The following is a 13083-nucleotide window of genomic DNA, read 5'->3' on the forward strand; positions in this document are numbered from 1 at the left end:
CGTTTTGACCAAAGCCCTATTGTCGACGAAAAAGCATTTCATACTATTAACGTTGATTTACCTTGTGGATAAGTTCACTGCACGGAGTGACATTACTAGTCTTAAAGTGTAAGTTGCTGTAGATTTTGTAGAGTCCAGTGTGTAGAATCTTGATGCCGTCAGACAAGACCTCAACTCCTCTGGAATGTTCTACCAGCGGATCTGGTGTAGAGTTCTGGTGCAGAAAAAAGAGACGGGATACGTTTGCGTAGAACACTGAAGAAAACAAATATGAATTTGAAATGACAACAATAGTAAGCAGAACATTTATGTAAGAACAATACTGGGGTTTATAAACTTCAGGGTTAGAGTATGTAAACTTTAAAATTTTGTTATGGTAAAGTGGTAAAAGTATAAGTACATTTCAATATTTGTATAATTTGCAGGCACATTACTACGATTTATTAATAAACTATTCAATAATATTGTATTTTATATAAAGTCATGCATTTAAAATATCCAGAGGTAACATATTATTTAATTGAAGGTCTATTCTGCAGAGCGAAATTCTCTAAAAAAAACAAACGACTTTACCTTTTCGGTAAAACACTGAATCTTCCGTTATCCAGACACGCCGATGTGCTGACACTGGCGATGACATGCCGCGTCCAGCAGACAGGCCCAGTGAATCTGTTGTAATGGAGATTTTAATTAAGTTTACGGCTGAATGTTCCATCACAGGGTCGGATCAAGTCAACCTTATGTCTACATAGTTACATTTTGAAGAGTGTGTGAAAGAAACTCACCTTCCGGTGATGTACTCTCCCCTTTCAAAAGCTGAAAGATCTGTCATAAGATATATATATATATATATATATATATATATAATATATATATATATATATATATATATATATATATATATATATAATCTACTGCTAAAATTTAATTAACCTCACGATTCAAATACTTACTTCGATTTGATTATGAACAAGTGTATTTGATGAAGACTGCAGTGTAAATAGTACAACACTGATAGTAACAACACTCAGAACGAGGCTTGTGATGCTGGAATTCAAATCTTTGTGATTAAAACTTTGAACTAAGTAAATTACTAATTATTCGATTTATAAGCCGAATTGATGTAATCTAAATTTACACTAAAATGTAGGCCTACATTTAAAAACATTTTGAATGATAACCCTGATGAAAACGATAAATGAAATAATAATACAATATAGAAAGTATTGTTAATGTATCCATAGATGATTTGCCTGTTTTTACCTGAGAACAGTCTTAGATTTCCCACGCATTTTAAAAATAATTTGAAGTGCTATCGTCTGAAATTTAAAAAAAATAAAATAAACTGAAAATTACTGAATCATTATTTTTTTCATTTGGTACGTTCTATTATATACGTTTTTACCATGAAGTTTAAAGAAAAGCTAGACCCTCGCCTCATATGGTCCACTAATCTCTAGTTTTAGGTTAATATCGGGACTGAACCCTCGTTCAGGAAAGGTTCGATAGCTAGGGACAGTAACACAGATAAGAGAGACAACTCCAAAATAAAACAACTGTTTCCTTTCAGTTTGTTCGTGTTGGGCAAAGGCTATGGAAGCAAATCCAAAACGAAAAGCTGCTGAAATCATTGTCAATAGATCCAATCTTGTACACGTCATGTCCAACATTACGACGACGAAGAAGAAAAGAATCAGAAATTACTTAATCGTTTTGTTAATTAGATTTCTAGTTAAATTCTGTAAAAGTATGTGTTGAATAATAATCATTAAAAAAGTTTTAAAAAACCCACGTTTTCTGATTGAACTAAAAAGTAGAAAATAAATGCTATACATCACAATAATGCAAGCGATCACTCTACTATAAGCGATCAAAAACGTGGGGCGCCGAAGTAAAAGTTATATTACTATTGATTAGATAATACTATTGACTTTTATTAGGGAGCTTGTAGAGAGTCAACAGTATTAGAAACTGTAAGAAAATCACGGCGCCCCACGTTTTTGATCGCTTATAGTAGAGTGATCGCTTGCATTATTGTGATGTATAGCATTTATTTTCTACTTTTTAGTTCAATCAGAAAACGTGGGTTTTTTAAAACTTTTTTAATGATTATTATTTTCTACTTTTTAGTCTTTGTCTGTTTGTTTGCATTAAAATCTTGCTATCGATTTTATCTTTTCACTTTTTTTTGGGTAAACGAAGACAACTCGTAAAAAGACAACTCGTAAAAAGACAACTCGTAAAAAGACAACTCGTAAAAAGACAACTCGTAAAAAGACAACTCGAAAAAAAATCGTTGTGTGAATACGTTACTGACTAGATTTGAACCCGTGTCGAGTGGGATAGCAATCGTGTGCCCAACCACTCGACCATATCGTCTCCCCCAAACTGGCCTACCTCCTGTAAGTTTAAACTCGGTTCAAGCTAAATTCTCTGCCCCTAAGCCTGTGGCGACATGTGATCGTTCGCTTCACTGCGCGCGAGGTACGCGTCGCTGGTTTTTTTTCTAATGGCTAGCAGAGGAGAATTATATATATAGATTATATAGCGGTCTAAAATGCTCAATAAAATGTTTCCATTGATCAATTTAGTAATAATAACAATTGAATATTCAATGGTCATCCAAAAGAAAGCTTCCCTGAAAATTTCAGCGCGCTAGCTAACTGGGAAGTGCAAGAAATTTCGATCGCAAGATTTGATTGGAAAGACAAACAGGGAAAAAATAATAGCAACTGTCAAATATTAAAGTTTACGCTTGCGATATAATCAAATAATAATTTAGTTTGCTCCTTTATTTTGCTAACGATTAGATGCATTGTGAGATTCTATTTGATTTAAATATATTAGGAGTATCATATGTAGGTTAATCAATGATTGGGTAATATAGACATTTATTTTGAACTTAAAATAGTTAACAGTCCATTTTTAAAACAAATTTTTAAAAATGACACCCTGAACAAAATGTTTTATTTTTTTTTCATTTTCGTATTGTATTATTCATAAGATAAAAACTGTTTTACTGGTTATATTTTATTAAAACATATTTATTTTTAATCTTTAATTCACCATTAATTTATCCATTTACAAATATTTCTCTCGGATTTTCTTTATAAAATAAAAATGAAACGTACTAGAATAAAACAATAATCACAAATCACAAATTAACAATTAAAGAATATTGCATATAGGAAACCACTTTCACATACCTTGTGCTATGGCAATATTTTGTTCCTGACTGCCTTACTCAAAGGACGTCCCTTTTTCAATGATTCTAATGACGGATTATAACGCCCTTTTATCAAACAAATCAAACCCATTCTCTTTCCCCCATCACCCCATCACGCCTTCTTACCCCCTCACACGTCCTTTTTCCCTCTCACCCCACCCCCTTAGAGCAAAATTCAGGAAAAGAACTTCTCAGGGAGAGGGGCGGGAAGGTAGTACAAACATCCGTGGATATGCACCGTCTCTTATCTTTAATTGCATGCATTCTTAGCAGTGTTGAACACCCAACCTACGACCTACATTCTCTACACGTCAGAGTAATATTTATATAATATTTATAGTTAGCCAGCCACGGCTAAAACTGCTTCACAAAGCTTTGCATATTCAGAAAAGTTTTTAGAAGTAGTTGGCTATTTATATATAGTTACTCGAGTGGCATACACATGTTTACATTTTGTGAACAAACGTCAGGATTTCTCGTTTATTAATTATAACTTTTTCTTCAGTTCGGCCCGTTACCCCTTGCTAAAGCAAACAAAACTATTTAACGACCTATACACAAAACTTGGCCAACATATTAAAATGTTTACCCTCTACCCCGATGAGAGATTTTTAAATAATAAATGGTAAATGTTTAAAATCTAAATAAATAACAATAATAAAATCATACACTCACAAAATTGACAAGATTATACTAACCGTGCCTCTTGAACACAGTCAGCCCGCACAGGTGCTTTATTACGCGGAACTTGAATACTCATTTACACCAGGGGCGTAGCGAGGGGGGGGGGGCGGGGGATGCGGACCGCACCGGGTGACACCATTTAGGGGGGGTGACACCAAGGCAAAAAATAGCAAAATATATAGAGAAAAACTCGAGGGGGGTGCAAATCGAAAGTTTGAGGGGGGGGGGGGGGTGCAAATCGAAAATTTGAAAGTTTGTCCCTGGGGAGGGTCTCTATGCCTCTGGGGGGGGGTGACACCATTAAGTGCCGCACCGGGTGACACCCGACCTCGCTACGCCACTGTATACACCATAACCATAAACATATCAGTGTATTCAGACTATCTTAACCTGCCGATAACCATTTTCCCATTGCTGTTGATTGTTTGTGTTAATGATGATACTGCGTTACTATATTTGTTATACTTACAATTCGAACGAATGATTCTAATAATTTTCAAACAATCTGTCGACTAGTCCTAAATGTGTGTGGAAACATTTAACTCACCGAGCGACTCTAAATTTTTTAAATAATTCATTCAAGAAATACCAGAAGGAATAAAGACTGGCTTAGTTTATATATTAAACTTGATTATTTATTTGACTTTATTTTACATTAGGGTGGTGGAGGGAAGGGGAGTGTGGTAATTTTTTTCGTTGCACAAATTCAGAACTTAGGTTCGACATTTAGGTGACGAAAAAAGGGACTATATTTGAACACCTTGTAGGTTATACAGTGTCGCGTTTCACCCGTTACGGTCCGTATACCCCAACTTCATCACGTGACACCTCCTGAGGCAAAAACAAGTCAGCTTTACCTCTCGGGCTCAATGCGACCGAAAGAAAAACCATTTCTTCTAGTTAGCAGTCTACGAAAGCTTGGAGTCGACCAAAGCAATCATAATGGCGGTTAGCCTGGCTTTCCTCCAATCTGTGCTTCATGTTGATTGGTCGACTGTTCTCCAATGGCCGATTTTTATTTTTAGATTTTCTGACATGATTGTATTTCACTATATATGATAAAATAGACGGTCGTTACGCGGCTATATTTAAATTATCTTTGCCATCAATGTAAATAGTTGTCAGCGTGGGTCGCTTGTTAAAATCTAGTAAACGTATTCAATACAAAATAGATCGACCCAGTTAGGTTCTGTCTGGTTGGAACGTTTATGATATCAGTAATAAATGGCTTCAAAACGCCCAGCATAAAATCATAGATGTACATGTTAAATGTCATCATAACCATCGGGTTTCCATCAGATTACATAGCACTTGAAACCTGGATCATATTTGAATAGCAAGGACCAATAGGCGGCCTTGATTTTTTTTAGTTGTAGGCTATGAAAGGCGACTTCGGGGACAACGGTTAGGAAGGATCGCTAGACCTTCTTGGGTAAAACGTAAGCAGGCTGCTAAAATTGATGACAAGCTTTTACATCTTGTGTAAATCCTGTATGTAAACTGGCGAAGTTTGCCAATATTCTCGTGGAGAACATGAATACTAAACAGAACAAGCTAAGTAGACGTAAGGGAAAGGGAAAGGGAAACGAACAATAATTAGCTAGGCTCTTCGGCCTATCTATAACTTAGGCCATTTATAGTCAATATGGGGTTTTCAGTGGTATCATTAAAACAAGGGTACCCCGATGAATTGCAATTTTGATACATTATGTTATTCCATGTTAATTCCGAGAAAATTTAACCTTGGTAACTGACATAGACAATGAAAATCTAACAAAAGTGAATTGTTTTGCTTTACAAAATATGCTGGCTATTTACATACATGGGCGAACCAACACTTTTATTAAAGTAGGAAACGGTGTTTCATTTGTTTTTTTCAACGCATGTAAAATATTGTTGTTATTAATGCTTTTAATATGTTTTAGATTTCATGAGTCGTTTTGACTCAAGAAAGACCGCACCTTAAGAATAAATATAGTGCTAGTTAAGTTTAAAATTAGAGTTTCGACTAGCTCTTATTGTCAACGTATAAAGATACGTTGAGAGTAACTTATGCTAAAAGTGGAAAATAAGCACAAAATACTTTCTTATCATCTTTTCCCATTTGTGATCAAGACTCGCGGGGAAAATGAAGTACAGTCCATCCGTTTCAATGATCTAGGGATACATGGGGATAGTAATAGGAGTATCATATGTAGGTAAAATAATATATGAGTATTTTAGAAATTTATTCAGAACATAAAATACCTAACAGCCCATTTTTTTAAACAAATTAAAAAAAAATGACAACCGGTACAAAACGTTTTATTTTATTTTCATTTTCGTATTTTATTATTCATAAGATAAACACAGTTTTGATGATTATATTTTATGGAAACAACTTTTCTTATTTTTAATTCATTCTTCATTTATCCATTAAGAAATATTTCTAAATATTTTAACACTCATGGTTTTTATTTATAAATCTAAAAATGAAACTTACTAGAATGAAACAATAATCACAAATTAATAATTAAAGAACATTGCAAATATGAAACCACTTTCACCTACCATGTGTTAAGATAAAGGTTTGTTCTTAACTGCCTAGCTCTAAGGACGTCTCTTGTTCAATCATTATAATGCCATATTCTAATGCCTTTTTATTAAGTCACACACATCCCCCCTCACACGATAACAATTTCCCACCCCCTCACACGCCCTTTCTCCCTCTCACCCCCACCCCCCTTAACACAATTCAGGGACAGAACTTCTCAGGGAAAGGGGTGGGGAGGTGGTATAAATGCCACGTTACACCTTACGTAGGTCAACATTCGTTTCGTTTTATTATTTAAGTGACGTCATTTTAAATCAGGAGGGTGGAGGGAAGAGGAGTGTGGTAATGTTTCGTTGTACAAACTTTGGTCGACTTTTAGGTGACGAAAAAAACGGGACTATATTTGAACACAGCCTTCCGCTTTTTAGGCTATACAGTGTCGTCACCAGGTCGCGTTTCATCCGTTACGGTCCGTATACCCCAACTTCATCATGTGACACCTCCTGAGGTTATACCAAGTCGACCTTTACCTCTCAGCTCAATGCGACCGAAACGAAAACCGTTTCTTCTAGTTAGCAGTCTACTAAAAACTTGGAGTAGACCAAAGCAATCATAATGGCGGCTGGCGTGGCTTTCCGCAAAATCTGTGTTTCACATTGGTTCGTTTACTGTTCTTCTAGTTAGCAGTCTACTAAAAACTTGGAGTAGACCAAAGCAATCATAATGGCGGTTGGCGTGGCTCTCTGCAAATCTGTGTTTCATATTGATTCGTTTACTTTTCTCCAATGGCCGATTTCTATTTTTAGTTCTCTGACAAAGATTGGCAGACGCTATACCTGGTTAAAAAAGACTGCTCTATAAATACACTGCAATGAAGCGACTATCCTTAACTTACCGTTGCCATTGATATAAATAGTGTCAGCTTTTTTTTAGCTCATAAAATAGTAGTTCATTATCATATATTTATAGAAAATAATTTATTTTCCCTTTTAGTGCATTATTTTATAAAATTGTATTATTAAAGCGTTTTTATTGCAGGCCATTTATATATATGAATATTTACATGAGCGACCAACACTTTTATTAAATTAGGAAATATTTTTCTTTTTTTTCAGCGCATTTTAAATATTGTTATTATTTATGTTTTTAATATTTTATATTTTCATGCTTTAAACAAAAAAATATTTTTTTTTTCAGCACTTTAAAAAATTTAATAGAGTTGTATGACAAAAAAACAATTTCGCACCAAATGAACAGGAAAAATGAGCGTCAAGTAGCCCGGAAAATAGTACTTTACACTGAAAGCTTTAATTAATTGAATATTGCATCGGGTTTTGAACTACGTGCCAAGTTTGAAACGAATCGGTCAGTTAAAAGTGGTTGAAATTTCGCTCATCAGTTTCGATAGATGACGGACGATGTATGACAGACAGACAAAGGACAGAGTAAGCAAGTTGAATAAAAGCTTGTATAAATACGCACTGTTACTTAAAAAAAAAGCTTGAATTTGGTAGAGTATCTTACGTTAATGGAGATAATTTTGTTACATTAAAATTACATGTTTTTATGAAATGGCGTAACGTAATTGTTTTTTTACGATTAAACGTATTTCTTTTCATCTGACCTAACCATAAAATTGGGTTCTGTCTGTTTGAAACGGTTGATCGGTTTGTTGTATATAGTTCAAACAAAGCATTTTAGTAATTAGGAGCATTAGACATTTTAGCTTATCGTCGTTATAGATCGCACTAAATATACTATCTAATTATTGTGTATATTCAATTTTATTTACAAAAATAAAAATTGTAAAAATCGCCCCAACATTATGTTTCAAGTTTACTCAGAGTATACTACATTATTTTGTTTTATCTATGGCTCCCATGTAAGAATAAAAATGTATCGTGTATAGTATTTTAACCTGTTTCGCTTAAAGGTTTAAATGTGTTGCGAATTTAACAAAGTCAGGTTAAGGATAAAGCTTATCGCTGGCGTTAGCAAAAGCTTTGAGTTAAGATTAATATATGGATTACGGTTTACGGATTACAGTTGCGCTTAAAATTCGGTTCATGACACCAGTAATGAATGGCTTCAAAACGCCCAACATAAAATCATAGATGTCCATGTTTAAATGTCAACAGAACCTACATGTTATCTGCCAAATTATATGCCCCTTGAACCTGGGTCGTATTTGAACAGTAAAGATAAATAGGCGGATGTGGCTATGTTTAAGTTGTATGCCACCCCAAGAGGAATCTTGGGGACAAATTTAAGGAAGGGTCTTTTTTGGTAGAACGTTAGCAGGCTGTTAAAATGTTTGACAATATTTTAAATGCAGTGTAAATCCTACATAAGACGTTTGTCAATATTTGCAAGGAGAACATATAAATACAGAAAATAAAACAAGTGAAGTAGATTTAAGGGCAAAGGGGAGAGCAAACAATAATTAACATGTCTATAAATGTCGCCATTCATAGTGATCACAGTGTTATCAATGGTACTGTTCATTAAATCAAGGGTACCCACATTAGATGCATATTTTAGTTCATGTTTTCATTCCATGTTGTTTCTGTGAAAAATGAATCATTGAAAACTGATCTAGACAATGAAAGTTTAACAAAACGTACATTTAAAACATCATTATCTAGTACCACTCATTGTTTCTTTCCGGCATCTCTTTGAGAGAATACGCCCCTCTCCACGAAGCATGTCTGCCCCCGCCCCCGATGAAATTTAATTTATATAGAAAATATATACTTTTACAAGTGTCCGCTCTCCCACCCTCGGAACTTTAGACCGCTCCCCCCACTCCCACTCACCTAAAGTTTCAAGAACCCCCCCCCCCCCCCACCGCAAGTATCACTGCACCGATGTGCATGACTTAAACGCTGATTTCGAACATGAAAATTCTTGTTTAAATCCCCATAATGAAAGGATCTAATGAAGGCTAAAACGGTATATTTACTGTGTAGTTAAAAACTGATAATAAAATGATCATTTAGATTTTAACATGGGGGATTTTTTAATACTAGTGTCCTGTAATAGAATCTTTTTTTTTTTATAAAAATGGGTTTTAGATTACTGGTAGTTAACTAAAACACACAAATTACTTGCTAATGTCAATGCTAACCGTATCCCTAACCCCAACCCCAGCCCAAGTCCTACCATTTGCCAAACCATAATTTTAAACCATAAAGTTAGTCGAGATGGCAATACTACTAACAACCTAACACAATTATTTTTGGAAGTCTATTATCGGACATCGGAATCTTCAATCATCCCCAAACATTTTGCGTCACTAAATATGAATATTTACATGAACGACCAACACTTTTATTAAATTAGGACATTTTTTTCTTTTCTTTTTTACTTTCTGGTATATACGAAGTATAGAGAAAGTATTGTAATCGTGCAAAAAAAAAATCGAGATTTTTTACAAATCTCGACGTTTCACACCTCACTGATGCGGAAAAACATAATTTTGCAATCTTGTCTGTATGTCTGTGTGTGTGTATGTGTGTATAAACACGATAACTTGAGTACCGTTACAGCTAGGGTGATGAAATTTCATATATAAGTATTTTATCAAAATCGTAGATCGTGATCAACTTTTGAGCGATTTCCGATACCGGAAGTGGTACTTTTTCTACTTTGAATTTTTCAAGAGCCTATAACTTGAGTACTATTTCAGATAGATAAATGAAATTTCACAGGTAAGTAAAAGATCTAATTCTCTACCTTCTGTCAAATTTTGAGTAATTTACGTTAACCGGATTTCTCAAAAAACGCAAGTAAATTTATAAAGTACTCATAATATTGCGCACTATTATGCACATTTTATTATGGTGTGCAATTCTTTTTTTTTTACGAGATTCCATTCTATTATAAAAAGTTTAAGTAATTAAAAATGGATTACAAATATTGTCTATGTCCTGAGTTGCCATCCCACGTAGTTTTATATTAGAATATTCGAGAAAGTTTATGGGAGATCATCCCGGTTTATTTTCAGCGCATTTTAAATATTGTTATTTTTATGTTTTAAATGTTTTATATTTTCATGAGTTGTATTGACTCATGAAAGAACACACATTTGCATTTTCAGGTGTTTTTTTTATAAAAAAATTAAATAAAATTGTAATTAGACGTTTTGTATTTGATCTATGTATAAGTAAACCATCTTAAATGAATAAAAGTAGGCTACAAATAAGAAAGAAATATTACTACTGTAAACCTGTATCAGTCCTCACAAGCCAATGATGAAAACTGTAACACTTAAACGAACAAGCGGGGGTCGGCGTGGTCGAGTCGGTAAAGCTCATGGTTGCTAAACCGAAAAGTCTCGAGTTCGAACCCACGGGCAGATGAGGCTCGTTAGCTGGGGACAGTCACTCTTCTAGGAGAGACAACTCCAAAATTAAAACAACTGCTGCCTTGTAGTTTGTCCTTGGTTGGACAAAGGCTATTGAAGCAAATCCAAAAAGAAAAGCAGGCTGAAATCGGAGTCAATGACCTTAATGGCGCATAACCAGTTGACACGTACCCTTAATTGTGTTGGAGATCTCATGCGCAACATACTTTTTATTAAAAAGAGCGAATTATACTAATATCTTATTTTGTATTTTTCTTTTTTTGTAAATAATCAGATATTTAAATATATTTCAAACATGCAATGCATTTCATTAGCGATGAATTTTCTTAGTATTAGAATTGCGGTGAATTTTCCCAAACAGGCTACTTTATATTTCACCAATAATAAGCCTGTGTGAACGGCCTGCTATGTTTTAAAATGCTTCTATACTATTAGCACATATCGGTATTTCACTTTATGGGCAGCGTTTTCCTAGAAAAAAGCCACTCATAACATAGGGGGTGGGAAACGCCTAGCTACCTGATCACATATGTTGCACTACATTTAAGTTTGTACATTTTAGAAGCATATATATATATATATATATATATATATATATATATATATATATATATATATATATACACACTAAATCAGGCACATTTTATACACCAACGTACTCTTGGGTACATTTTTTGTTGTTTTTATTTTAATGGTTTTGTTTTTGATGTTTGTATTTTAGAAAAGGTAACAGTTATGTATGTAAATACGAAGACTGTACACTTGAGACAGATATTCTCTTTGTTCCTCAATGTGAATAAAACCTTTCATCCCCGTACATTTACAACCGTAGATTTTTTTTCGTCTTCAATGCCATTTTCTTATAAATGCCTAGAACTTGTTTTATTAAGAAAGACAACTGTGTTCATAACGAGCGTGTACTAGAAACGAGTGTGTTGTGTTCTATGATATACATATATATATATATATATATATATATATATATATATATATATATATATATATATATATATATATATATATATATATATATATATATATATATATATATATATATATATATATATATATATATATATATATATATACATGTGCGTTCATGAATGGCAGAATTAGTTTTATTATACGATGTCCACGACATGGCGATTGCTTTCTAGATGTAATTCCATGGTGGGCGGTGAAAGATCCTAGCTTAAAAAGAATAGCTTGGCAAATTAACAGGCTACTAAATACACCAACAACTCTGTGTGTGCAGTGACACGGGCTATACACGTAGCCCTTCTCTTCAACACAGCATACTCTGTAGTCTTCAATCGATAGCTGTAGCTTAAAATGGCGTTGTGGCGGTTGTGGACGTCAATAGAACAGCTGCTTTAAATAAACTCGGTAGCAAAGGTTTAGCTTGGTGCAACCCTTTCAGCCAACCAGCAAATGTTCATAGTTGACAAGACCGTAAAAGATTTGAGTTTTTCTTTGGTTTAAAAGGGTAAGAGAGAGATGTGGGAAACGGTCTGTTGAATTTTTTAAAATGAAAAGACGATTAATGTATGACATCATTTTTATAAATATTTAAGTCATCATTGATTCTTTTACCTGGATTACTGTAAAACTTCGGATTCGATAAAGACGATGAACCCTCATACATACAACACTACATAAAACACCTTTACTATTTGTGATGACGCTAGTTCAGGGTAGATGGTGGAAGCTGACTAAAGCTTAGTTAGTTTAACAGACCAATGGATATACAGGAGCTGACCGGTCACGTGGGAGGGGTTCAAATATTTTTCCATATGTATAAAATCATATATATATATATATATATATATATATATATATATATATATATATATATATATATATATATATATATATATATATATATATATATTTAGGGGTGTGAGATCTTCTCTTCACCTTTTACCCTCACCCTCACTAATCTTAACTTTACACAAATCATAAACCTGACAAACCTCACATTGTAAAATGTACAATTGAAGGCTTTTATAGATGTACGATCCTGGTTTGACTCATTTATCTTTCATCGTTACTCACTAAGAGGTGCGGCAAAAACGGAAACTAATGTGTAGTTAACAAACTTGATCTTTCAGTCATGTGTTAGCTATGTGGCAATCGGAAATTTCAGTTCGAGTCATAGCCTTAACTCAGCGTTCTTAGAGTTTTAATGAGTAAGAAGTTTCGTGATGTAGTGGGTCTGGTAAGCTGTGGAAATTCGTTTATCCTTGGGCTAGAAGTTGTTTTTATAAAATCATT

The 13083-nt window shown here is 34.0% G+C and overlaps 1 long non-coding RNA gene across 1 annotated transcript; it reads right to left on the reverse strand.

The window, feature by feature from the left end:
* Positions 1-787: 787 nt before the first annotated feature.
* Positions 788-1321, reverse strand: LOC131936088 (uncharacterized). Its single transcript, XR_009386011.1, has 3 exons — positions 1264-1321; positions 954-1047; positions 788-825 (listed from the first exon to the last, which is right to left on the reverse strand). It is a non-coding gene; the product is annotated as an uncharacterized LOC131936088 (long non-coding RNA).
* Positions 1322-13083: the final 11762 nt, after the last annotated feature.

Source organism: Physella acuta, unplaced genomic scaffold (genome assembly GCF_028476545.2).
Source record: "Physella acuta isolate Inbredline_101_S28 unplaced genomic scaffold, ASM2847654v3 ptg000167l, whole genome shotgun sequence".
In the NCBI taxonomy this organism is placed as follows: domain Eukaryota; kingdom Metazoa; phylum Mollusca; class Gastropoda; family Physidae; genus Physella; species Physella acuta.